Genomic DNA, 12045 nt, shown 5'->3' with positions numbered 1-12045 from the left:
CATGCAACCATATCAACCGAAATAACATCATTGTAATTATACTTGGTATTCCATAATCCGCCATGTCCGTATTCGACACAACTTGCGCGTACGTCCTCGAGTAAATCAAATCGTGTTGGTTTCCATGAATTTCGTTCTCTGGCGAAATGAGCCGCAACAGATGGAACGGTAAAACAATTAGTTAGTAATTTTTCAGTATTTTCCGCGAAAAACTTATTCGCGAGATTTTTCATCTCGTCATGGAGAGATTCTGTTCGATATATTTCACCATTTGGTCTAACAAACTGATCAAATTCACCTTCCTCATTACTTTTAAATAACCATACCGATACAGGGTCGTTTTTACTTATTTCGTTGATAAAATCAAACATACTGTCTGCCCCCATATCTGGGGGGTAAAATCTAACAGTTCGATCACGTGGAAATATTGTTACTGCGCTAGTCCATGCATGCGCGTTGTGATCAATAATATTTATTGAAGCTCCTTTTGATTTATATTTAGATTCGTACAGTACCTCCCCCGTTATTGTCGCTACAGTTATTGGAAATTTTAATATTTTTCCTAGTTCAGCAACATCTTTTATTGTAGCACCGGCATCCTTAACTGAATCAGCCCACGAGTTTATTTTTTTACGTCTTAAATCAGTTAATCCATTTCCACGCATCGCGTTTGTAAAGTGTTCTATTACTCGTTCGGCTACACAATTTAACCTTGAAAATTTCATTGGTGCCAGTTTATCAACGTTGGGTTTTTTATTTATCTCATAGATTCCATAAATAACCGCTGTTACAGGATACGCTTGCTCATAATACGGTTTGTCAATACCCGTCAGTAGACCCGGTCTGGAATTTTTACTTAATATAACAGTTTTATTATTACCAAGAACAGGATCATATTTGTCACGGATAATCCAACTACCTGTTTCTGTTAATACAATAAATTTTACTTTGAGGAAATATTTTTGATTGCCCTCGTATTCAGTGATATAGTTAATGATAGTAGCCGCTCGCTTGTCATTCATTGTGGCGTCCTTGACAGTATTGCGAATAATCTTGAACGTTGACCATGTGTGAGATGCACCATCTGTGTAAAATTCCTTCTTGGCGTCGTGAGTTTTCGAGATCAGACTTTTATTTTTCGGATCAACCAGATCTCGTACTGGCAAGTCAGAAGATAATCTGTCGAGGTTGAATTTATGCTTAACAGGCCTAGCTTGGGATAATTTCTCAAACTCGTTCATATAATTAAAACAAATATTTAAATAAAAAATATTATGTATACAATGTCTCAATGCAGATGGTTGATGATCGGTTCAGTAAATAGATGCAATAAATCCTGTAGAGGTGAATTTTGTTGGATGCACTTACAGGGCATACGGCGAGGAAGTCTAGGACCAATACCGTGTCTGCGGTGTGGTGTTGGAGTGCGAGGAAAAACAAAATTATGTGGAAGGTGCGGGGTAAAACGGTTCAGAGAGCTTAAAAGATATTATGACAAAAAAAATAATAATGGTGAAAACGCTATAAAATCCGTGGAGGATTATATATCAAGATTTCAGACAAACAATGATTTAAACAAATAGTATTGTTATAATGGAGCAAGATATATTTGTCCCACATCCCACAATAACAAACTATGAATCAGATCGTAATGGAATGATTAGAAATTGCAGGTTGAAGAGACCGGTTGGTAATGTTTCTAATATTGGCTATCTAAGGTTCAACGCTGGAGGGAAAGGGTATCATTGTCATAGATTTACGTACGAATGTTTCTTCGGAGTGATCAAAGACGGTTTTGTGATCGATCACATTGACGGGAACACTCAAAACAATAATTTATCCAATTTACAAGCTATCTCACACAGCGAGAATAATACACGTGGTAATACTGGAAGATGTAAGACAGTTTCTAGAAGGGTAGTAAAGTCCACAAACATAGAAACCGGTGAAGAAATTACATTTCAGTCTATGAACGCAGCTGCGAAATACTTTAATATTAATCCGCGTTTGGTACAATTTATCGCAGAAAATATAACCAGATCTGCTTTCTCAAAAAAATATAAACAGAGAATCACCTTTCAGTATCAATAATTATCATCACCACGTTGAATTACATTATTATTTGAGGAGACCCAGTACTGTATAATCGTATACTACTGAATTTTTGATTATGCAAAAGGGAGATTACTTTGTAATATATAGTTTTCTTCGTAGATTTCTGATTTTTTATGATCGTAATTGGTCAGTTGAACTAATTACGTCGTAATTAATTACTCGTAGAAGTATATTTATGTTTTTTAAGTATTTCCCATCATACAACATTACGAGAAATCAGAGTAATTTTGGAACCGCTGTTATTGATCCGCAGGTAGCTATATGCAATCAGCTTAGAAACCGTTGTTATGGTGTACAGGTGCATTTCACAATCCATTATTGATTTCGCAGGTATTTACATTCTGCATAATACAGATATATTCAGAAACCGCTGTTATAATTCAGAAACCGTTATTTTAATGCAGGGTAGTTATTTAAATGTAGAAATTATTATTATTATTCAGAAACCGCTATTTCAGTGTAAATATATTTGAAATTAGTTCCGATGTTATATATTAACTTTCGAAACATATGTTTCTAACAAGATTTGATAGCTCAATCAGTATCGTATTGGACTGTGATGCTCGCGGTCCAGGATCGAATCCCATGACTGACAATTGGTCGGGTGGTTACGCATATTAGCGATTTTTATAATTAATTGGGGCACCGCCAGCCCCTCTCCGCGAGAACACCATCCTATCATGTCAAACGTGGTAGATACATGTTTTTGTATTTCCCACGGGTTGATTATTGTGGGGGGGGTGTTCTCGCGGAGAAAATGGCCTCATTACATTACATCTCATTTCATTCATTCATTCATTACATCTCGTTACATATATTTCATCTCATTATATATATTTCATTACATACTTAATGAACCTGCTAAAAGACTCGAATAGAGGTCCCATTTCATAATATATGTTTGTGCCGTCATTCATTGCATAATGAACCTGCTAAAAGACTCGAATGGAGGTTCCATTTCATAATATATGTGCCGTCCATGCATAATCTGAGCTCGCTAAAGACTCGATAGGGGCTCTTCATTAATTAAATGTTCTGTGTGCCTGGTGAACCTGGTAGAATGCGATGGCAATCTGCGAGTTCTTGGCTGTGCCGTCCTTGAAACATCCCGACGAACTCGCTAAAGACTCGATAGGGGTTCTAGGGATAATTTTTTTTATTTTAAAGATTTATATATTATATAATGAACCATGAAAATATCAATGACATTATTTCTGCTATCAAAAAACTAGAAGAAAACAGAATTAATATATCTGATGAACTAAATCCTGAAAAAATAATATCTGATTTTGAAACATTAGGAGAGCTTAAGAACGAAAATAAGTACGTTCTATCATCTCAATATAAGTTCATAAAGCGGATTCAGTCAGCTATGTTTCAGTCACTGGCTATGGTGAGCGATGATCAAGTAAATAAATTTGTTCCTCTTTCTGTCGCAGTAGAAAAGGTCAGATCGCTGTTATCACACGAGTACGAAACGAATAAAACAATCAGTACCCGCATAAGATACTTAAGAAAAATTATGTCAGCGGGTAACGACCAAAGCACCCCTGTCTGAATTAATTATTTATTTATTCTGGGATTATATTTATTCTGAAATATTTTATTTATTTCTGAATTATTATTTATTTATTCTAAATTATTATTTATTTATTCTGAGATTATATTTATTCTGAGATTATATTCTGAAATATTATATTTATTCTGACATTATATTCTGAAATATTATATTTATTCTGAAATATTGTATTTATTCTGAAATATTATATTTATTCTGAAATATTGTATTTATTCTGAAATATTATATTTATTCTGGCATTATATTCTGAAATATTTTATTTTTTTCTGAAATTGATGGGCTAGTTGGTACTCAGATTTATGTAAAATGATCAATTTCATAATTTTGATGGGTTAGTTGGTACTCAGATTTATGTAAAATGATCAATTTCGTAATTTTGATGGGTTAGTTGGTACTCAGATTTATTATTTATTTTATTTTCTGAATTATCCATCAGATGTAGGGGTAAGTTGCTTGATTCTCTAATTGATTTCAATTGAATAAAATACCAAAACCAACAAAAATTAGAAAAAATCAGTAAAATTAGCTCAAATATCAGTAAAATTAGCTCAAATATCAGTAAAATTATCTAAAAAAATATGTAATTTTTTACTGATTTATTGGTTTTTACTGGTTTTGATATTTTATTCAATTGAAATCAATTAGAGAATCAAGCAACTTACCCCGACGATCTAATGGACAAAATCACGCAGTGGGTAAAATACCCATCAAAAACACGAAATTTGTTGATTTTTCACTGAAATTCAGAAAAAAAATATTTCTGATAAAATAAAATAAAATATTTCTGATAAAATAAAATAAAATAAAATATTTCTTAATCCGCTCCTTATTTTATTCATTCTGGAATATTATTTTTTAAGTTGATCGACTTTAATGCAGGAGTGTGCATAATTTAGAATCTGATCTCTGCTACAAATGATCTCGATAATATGTTTTTGACGGAGCTCATCTAACTGTTCTTGTGTTAATAAGAAATCCTCACCTCCGTATTCATCAATAACTAAATTAACGTTAAATTGCTCCATGTTTTGTGAAAACGCCATCAGAACAGCGTTTTCAAGTACTTCTTTGTCGTGTATAAAAACCCTCACGTGCTGGTACATTATATAATATTTACTTGATTAATTCGAGATCAAAGATCTACGATTTCACATACAGATTTATCACAAGCCCCTCTCCACGTATGTCAATTAAGCGATTGAGGTGGTCTGTGAGCTTAAAATTTATTCGTGTTAACATATTATTGTGACACCGCAGATAAACAGGATTAGTTGGTTCTTGCACGATTAAACTTCCGGAGGAAACTTGTGGTGTAAATGTATATAAAATATATCCTTGTTGAGCCTGATTTGATTTTCCGAGATCTATTTGATAGCTGCCATCGACTACGTCACAAACCAGATTGACCACGATAGTGCTGGTTATATTAACGATTCCCGGAGAAACGTGTCTGCCGCCGCCATGTGGATCATTATTATATCTTAAAACAGTTGGAGGTGGTGCTAGTTTTTTCCATGCATCGAGTATTTTAGGAAAATATTCATCAATGACATCATTGACAGATTTTTTTAGTTCATTCGCGTTATATCCGGAGAATTTAAAATTTGGTAGATCAGCTTCTTTTATTTTATACTTATCTAAAGAAAGCTTTTTGCTATGGTGGTCTGCTTCAGCATTAATTACTGCATTAATTAATCGCTGGTTGAGATATTCCATGTCGGAAACAAGTTGATTTAATATTTCTATACGCGTAATGATTTCTTTGAGTGAGCTTGTTATATTAAAAAGATGTTCTTGAAAGTACTGTTGTAGTTGCTCTAGTTGTTGTTTATGATGTTTATTAATTTCTGTAAATATTTTAGTAAGTTCAATTTTGCTAATACCAATTAAGGCAACTATTCTGGATTTTGTTTTTTCAGAGTAAAATGTCCAAGAAAATATATCTCCATCAGGCAAATAAAAAACCGCATCATCACCAGCCCTTGTTTTTTTTTACATCGATTAACGTTTTTTTTATACACTATATCAATTTCGTGATATGATTGTCCATCTGTGACATAATCAGATTTTTTCGGTTCTGGTGGTCCTTCATACACCGGGGGAACATCCGGCCAACCTAGTACGGATCTTATCGTGGATTGATAAATATCAACGACGTAATCAGGAGAATGTATCTCAACCGTCGAAGATAGCGTCGGTTCGTGAACATTAATTGATATTTTTGCTTCTTTTCCGGTTATTGATTTTATTCTACGCTGAAATTCCTCATTGATATCTTCAATCTCATAACTACCAGTGGGTATTCCAACATCTATCCAGTCAGGAGTACCATCTGGTTTGTTCTTGTTAGCAAATACGAGCGAATTATTTGCTGGTGTACCATGAAATGATTTTGATCTGATATTTGGCCAGCTGTAATATACCCGTAATTGAGCTAACGCTATTTCTTTTACTGGAATTGCAGTAGGAAAATTAATACTAAATTCAGGATTAGATGAACTTACCGAGATCATCGTTATCTTTGGCGGAGTTGTGTTAGTCACGATCTGCTGGAGTAATTCTGTCATTATTAGTATTTGTATCTTTAATACCGATACCTTCGTCGTATATTTTAGTCATCATTGAAAACTCGAAATCGGATATAATTCCATCACCGAGACTCGCTGATAACAACGAGGATAATTTCGAGTATGCTACCGTCGCTGTGTGTAATTTTATCATGCAATCGGATAATTTTTCGTTCGTGCAAGTACATATTTTTTTTGCGATGATATTGAGCACACCTGCAATCGTTGTTGCCGCTGAAATACAAATAGTTACAGCTACTGGTGCCATCATTGTCACCGCTGATAATATAACACCCGTTTCAGCAACAGCAGCGGATACTGAATAAACAATTACATCAACGATAACTAATCGTCGTCAATATTTTTTTACTTTTACTGTATATTGTTCGACTTGATCTTTTAGCGCCGCCTGCCATTCACGCGCTTGATTGTATCTGTATTGTGCACCGTCCATATATTTTTATGCAGTAACCAATTGAGGTGTTTCAGCTACAAATTCCAAACACCACCAGTAAGATGTTGCGGTTAATTTCTTGTCAGCTGCTTCCAGAATAAATATTTCTTCGGTTCCGTTATTTAATATAACAGATACAACCCCGGAAAACCTGTCGGTGGAATGACGCCATGGAAACGTTGTGAAGATCTCAAATCGCGCAGCACTGAACACGGACAACCTGTACACGCCAGTGACTGTTGCGGTATATTTGATAGTATTATTTTGCTGCGACCACGTTGCAAATCCCGATGATACTGTGTATACGATGTTTGTGATATGTCCGGGAGTTATTCCGGTTGGAATTTTAATCAGACCGGTTTTGTTAACGATCTCAGGAATTCCCGCTACGATGTTTTGCTGTGTTTGTTTGATCGTGTCAATGTTGGTCTTGATATCTTGCTGTGTTTGTTTGATCGTGTCAATGTTGGTTTTGATATCAACGAGTTTTATGTCAACGGAGTGCGGAGTGCCGAAGAATTCTTCTGTGGTTTTTTGATGGTTTCTGCGAAATCTTCCAAAAGCGCCCACGTGAACATCATACTCAGCCCGTAACGTGGATAATTTACCATCTACGGTACCATAGCTAATGTCAACATACTTTTTCGTTGCAGCATCTTCGTCGGATGTTGGATCTCTTAAAACTACTATTTTATTTCCGTTCATGCTGAGTTCACCCGTCATTGTGTCGCCGGTATTTTTCACGCGATTAGCAACGCTTCTTCCAATTTCATCTCTAATGGTTGTAAATGATACACTCGAATCTCTGATTCTGCCGCCGTCAGTGAACACAGGAATATTATCTGTTACCGCACCTAGTACTCGTCGAACTATATCATTCCATTTAATATTGCTCGTTTTTAGTTTACCATATCGATCTTGAAAAATAACCTCATCTGGGTCAACTCCAGCCAGGTTCATAATATCAGCGAGGTCATCCTTAGTCGCATACTTCGACAGATCAACATCGCCGGTTTGTTCTTAACGCGTGAAGATCTTCTTCCGTAAATATCAACCATTATAATAAGACATGTTGTTTAAAACGCTTTACGCGAAACGAATCTGTTACTTGTATAATCATGCACGACCTTATGTGGTGGTTTGGATGATTTTGATATAGCGTCGAATACATTAATTACTTCACGGCCGCATATTGGCGGATCTGTCATTGTTTGTGTGGGTAGAGTTGAATACCAAACTTTCGCGTGGAGTGGTGCGACATACTTGATAAATTCAGCAGGTGGAGCTAACCCGTACGAATCAAAATAAACGATTCCACGTGGATCAACCGCGTATGATACCCAATCAGTACCGGGTCCAGAACGTTCATCGAGATTAATAATACCTGTTTCGAGTTTATTCGGTTGTTTTGGTAATTGATCTCGCATAAAAAACACCCCTAAAGGCTTTTATTTTTAATTTTTTAGCGGCATCAAGTAAATCAAAATTTGATGCTGGAGTATCTAACGTGGAAGCCTCAGACCTCTTCCCCAACGAGATCCCGGTAATCTCAGACCGCGTCCTTTTTTTGTATCCACTTCCAGTTGCTTTCTTTAGAGCCATTCCAGCAGCTGTTCCAACAGCACCTAACGCGGCTGCTTTTGCTACGGCTGGAGCAGCAGCAGCAGCTATTAACGCTGGAATAGCCGCAAGAAGTGGAAATATACCAACGGTTTTAAACATGTCTTTGATGGCGCTCGGGGAAAGATGAAATTGAACTCCAGTTTTTGATTCCAGGGCTTTATTGAAATGTTTAATCTGATTATTTGTCAACGATAATTTGTTTGGACCACCACCAATTTGATCTCGTTTTAGTGATATTTTAGTTCCGCATTTGTTGGCGGTTTTTGATTGAAGCTTTTTGACCTGACCAGGAGTCAGAGTAACATTAACATGACCATACGACATTTTTATATAAAATATATTTTTCTAAATAACACGATTAAAGATTTTCCACCGGTGCATCAACGACCCTCATTCGACCACTACCGCCTTCAAGTAACATGGCCTTATCGCTAAGTATGACCGCGATTGCTCTATAATCAACACCACCTGTATTCAGTGTTGCTTTAAGATGTATATCAGCGACAGATTGTTTTGAAAGATCAAGATGCTCCAATGAAAAATAATAAATCGGATATAAAGTTCTGAAATCTAATCGTGATATTTGCAACCCAGTATCTATATTTTGATCACGTCCCATGAACGACATTAAACGATGATATGCATGCGCTATGTGATTTTGTTCATAATTTAGTTGTATATTCTCCGTTGGTTCTTGTTGTCCGTTTATCCGCAAAGAAATATCTGTGACACCTAATTTATCAAATATCATATGAGAGCGAACTTGTGAACCTAATCGATTAGTTTCCTGAAACGCAATAAAAATATGTCGCGGTGCAAAAACCCCTGTTGTGATGCTATATGCCATGTAAACTGACCGTTAACGTTAGTTTGCATACTGTCTGTGCTTGTTGTTAACCATGACAACAAGGATTTACCACCAGCGTCCATGAAAGAAATTAATTTTTGTTCTACTGCGATCGTTGGAGTCATTACCGGCATCCATAATGAAAGTTTAGACAATATTACTTTACCAGCATCACCAGCAGGTCTCCACAGAGCATCGTTATCATCACCTTTTCGCACAAGAACAACCGTGTGTCTAGCTCCAAAAATAACCTTCCTAAAATTTCTACAAAATCAAAAAGTATGCGATAGTGGAATTGCACATGAGAATCTTCTATTGCCAGTAGACAACATATTTCTACGTGCTGCAAATCCCAGGTTGAAATTTTCGCTAGCACCATGAACCACTGGCCACACATCAGCATCAGCGTTATCGGCAAAATTTCTTGGTCGTCTTATATTATACGGATCGCTTTCAGGGTTATTGGAGTTATCTTTCACAAACATCATTGCAGGGCCTGCTGATCTTGTATAATCATCAGAATATCTTGCTAATCCTATTATTGTTGTAGCAACGTCGACATCTTTCTGGATCGATTCGATATTTTTTCCATAGATCATATAAGTGGCGCTATCAAACAGTGCCATGATCCCGTTGTTGACAAAACCAATTTTTACTGCATCTGCATAATTAGTGTCATCCGTTTTTATAATTGTACCTTCTACCTCAAGAAAAACCTCAGCGGGTAAAAAGTATCTACTTGTATCATGAACTTGTAGTTCAATTCTTCCACGTTGATTTGGTATTCGTGCTTCATAAGAATAAAACTGATAATCACGTACCGATTCATCTTTAAGGACAGGTGCTTCCATGTCAAATGCTGTGTCTGATTCACGCTTAAACATTTTATTATAATTATTTTCGTCTAACACGAAAACCGGGTTTAGAAATTCCACTCCCTGATATCATGCTTGAAATATTATTCCCTGGTTCACTGAGTCTTTGATCTGCTATCAAATTTCTTTCTGCTTCTTCAGATATCGCCGCTAGTTTTTGATTTGCAGCCTGATTTATTATTTTACTTACGTCTGCTGGCATCACCTCAGTACTTGCCAGTTTCACCGGTTGTTGTTTTCGTCGCAATAATCGTGCTAGTCTTTCTTTGATTGCCGAGAACGCCTTAACAGCAACATTGACAATTGCACCAGGCGCTTTATCACGAACAATATCAATAGCTTTCATCGATAATTGTTTTGCAATAGGTGCTACTTTTGGGGCTATCCTTGTAAATAATCCCTGAATAACATCACCAAGTCCATCTCCGTAAGTAGCTCTGTAGATTGGTAATCGTGAGTTTACCGCTCTGACCTGCATGGGTTTACGATGATTATTATGTATGATCATCTTATTTTTATTTACCATTTATTTAACAACTAGTCATCAGCAAGTTCATCGATAAGTTCTCGGTAAACGCCGATATCCATGATACCATCCTGAAATAATCGCCGACAAATATCAGATGCTTCATTAATTATTTTTGGTGAATTATTTCCGGCACGTTTTCCTCCTATGAGAACCTCTAACCGTGACACATCATTAATGATATTATCAGGACAAATAAAATTGTTTTCTCCCGACGTAGTCAGAAAACCACTTCCTACAGCGCTCGGAGTATCATCACCAGGATCTCTTTCTTTACCCAGGGAACGTAATTTCTCCCGTTGTTTAGTTTCTATATTTTTTAATATTTCTTCTTCTTGTTTCCATTTTTCTTCTGCTTTTCGCTTCATTTCTTTTGCCATCTGCTTCCTTTTCTCTCCAGATGGTTTTTGCGGTGAAGAAGATTGCTGTTGTTCTATATGTTGCAGAGGTGGAGGAAGTTGATACTGGAAGAGTTCTCCTTGTTCTAGTTGTTTTATTTGCTCTCCATAAAGTCTTCTTATTTCTTGATGAAGATTTCTATATTCAAAATCATCCTTTCTAACTTGTTTTTTATTTCTATATACACGATATATCCATTTAATAAGATCATCATCACTTACTTTTTCATAACTAGGTTTTAAAATTATAGATTTATTAAATATACTAATTAATATTTTTTCAGGTAGTTTTTCTCTTCTAGTATTTCTAATATCTTCGATGAAACCTTCCTTAAATCTTGCAATCAATTCTACGTTTTCTTTTTTTATTGGTTTTGGTTCAGGTGTATGTTTTTTTTGCACGTCGGCGACTTCAGCACGAAGTTTTCCAATACTTTCAAGTATTTCCTCACCAACAGGTGGAGGTTGAGCCGCAGCTATTTCCCTGGCTATGCCAGGTGGAAGATCTCGTAAAATCTTCTTTGTCTGTTTAGTTCTTCTTGCTAATTTTTCAGCTTGTTCTGCTGTTTGTTTTGATACCGGAAGAAGATCCTCTTTGGTGACTGTTGTAACTTGTTCAGTAGCTGCAGTGACGGGCTTAAACAGTTTTTTAGTGTCTTCTTCGTACTCAACTTGTGCTTCTTGTTGCGCTTGTAGATTTTTTCTAAATGAATCTCGCACGGGAAGAAATTTTTTAATTGCTTCTAATCGTTCTCGTGCTGTTCTTGCAGTATGAGATTCTGGATGTACCATTATTTTTAATATAACAATCTTTTAATTAATAGCAGCAGAGAGGGCGCCTACCAATGTTGGTCGTCCAGTAATTAAACAAAAAAAATAAATAAACACGTAGAGTACTTTATTTTTCAGCTACCTTTTCGATAGGGTTTTATTGATGGGGTTGGTTTCAACAAAAAATAAAATCATCTCAAGGAAACGTTTATTTATGAAAATCTGGACCTTTCTACAGATTTTATTTTTTGTTTTATTTTATTTGTTTGTCGGAATCATTTGGTCTGTTC

Source organism: Sinohyriopsis cumingii, chromosome 16 (genome assembly GCF_028554795.1).
Source record: "Sinohyriopsis cumingii isolate HCF-2022 chromosome 16, ASM2855479v2, whole genome shotgun sequence".
NCBI classification, from domain to species: Eukaryota; Metazoa; Mollusca; class Bivalvia; order Unionida; family Unionidae; genus Sinohyriopsis; species Sinohyriopsis cumingii.
This window is presented reverse-complemented; position numbering follows the sequence as displayed.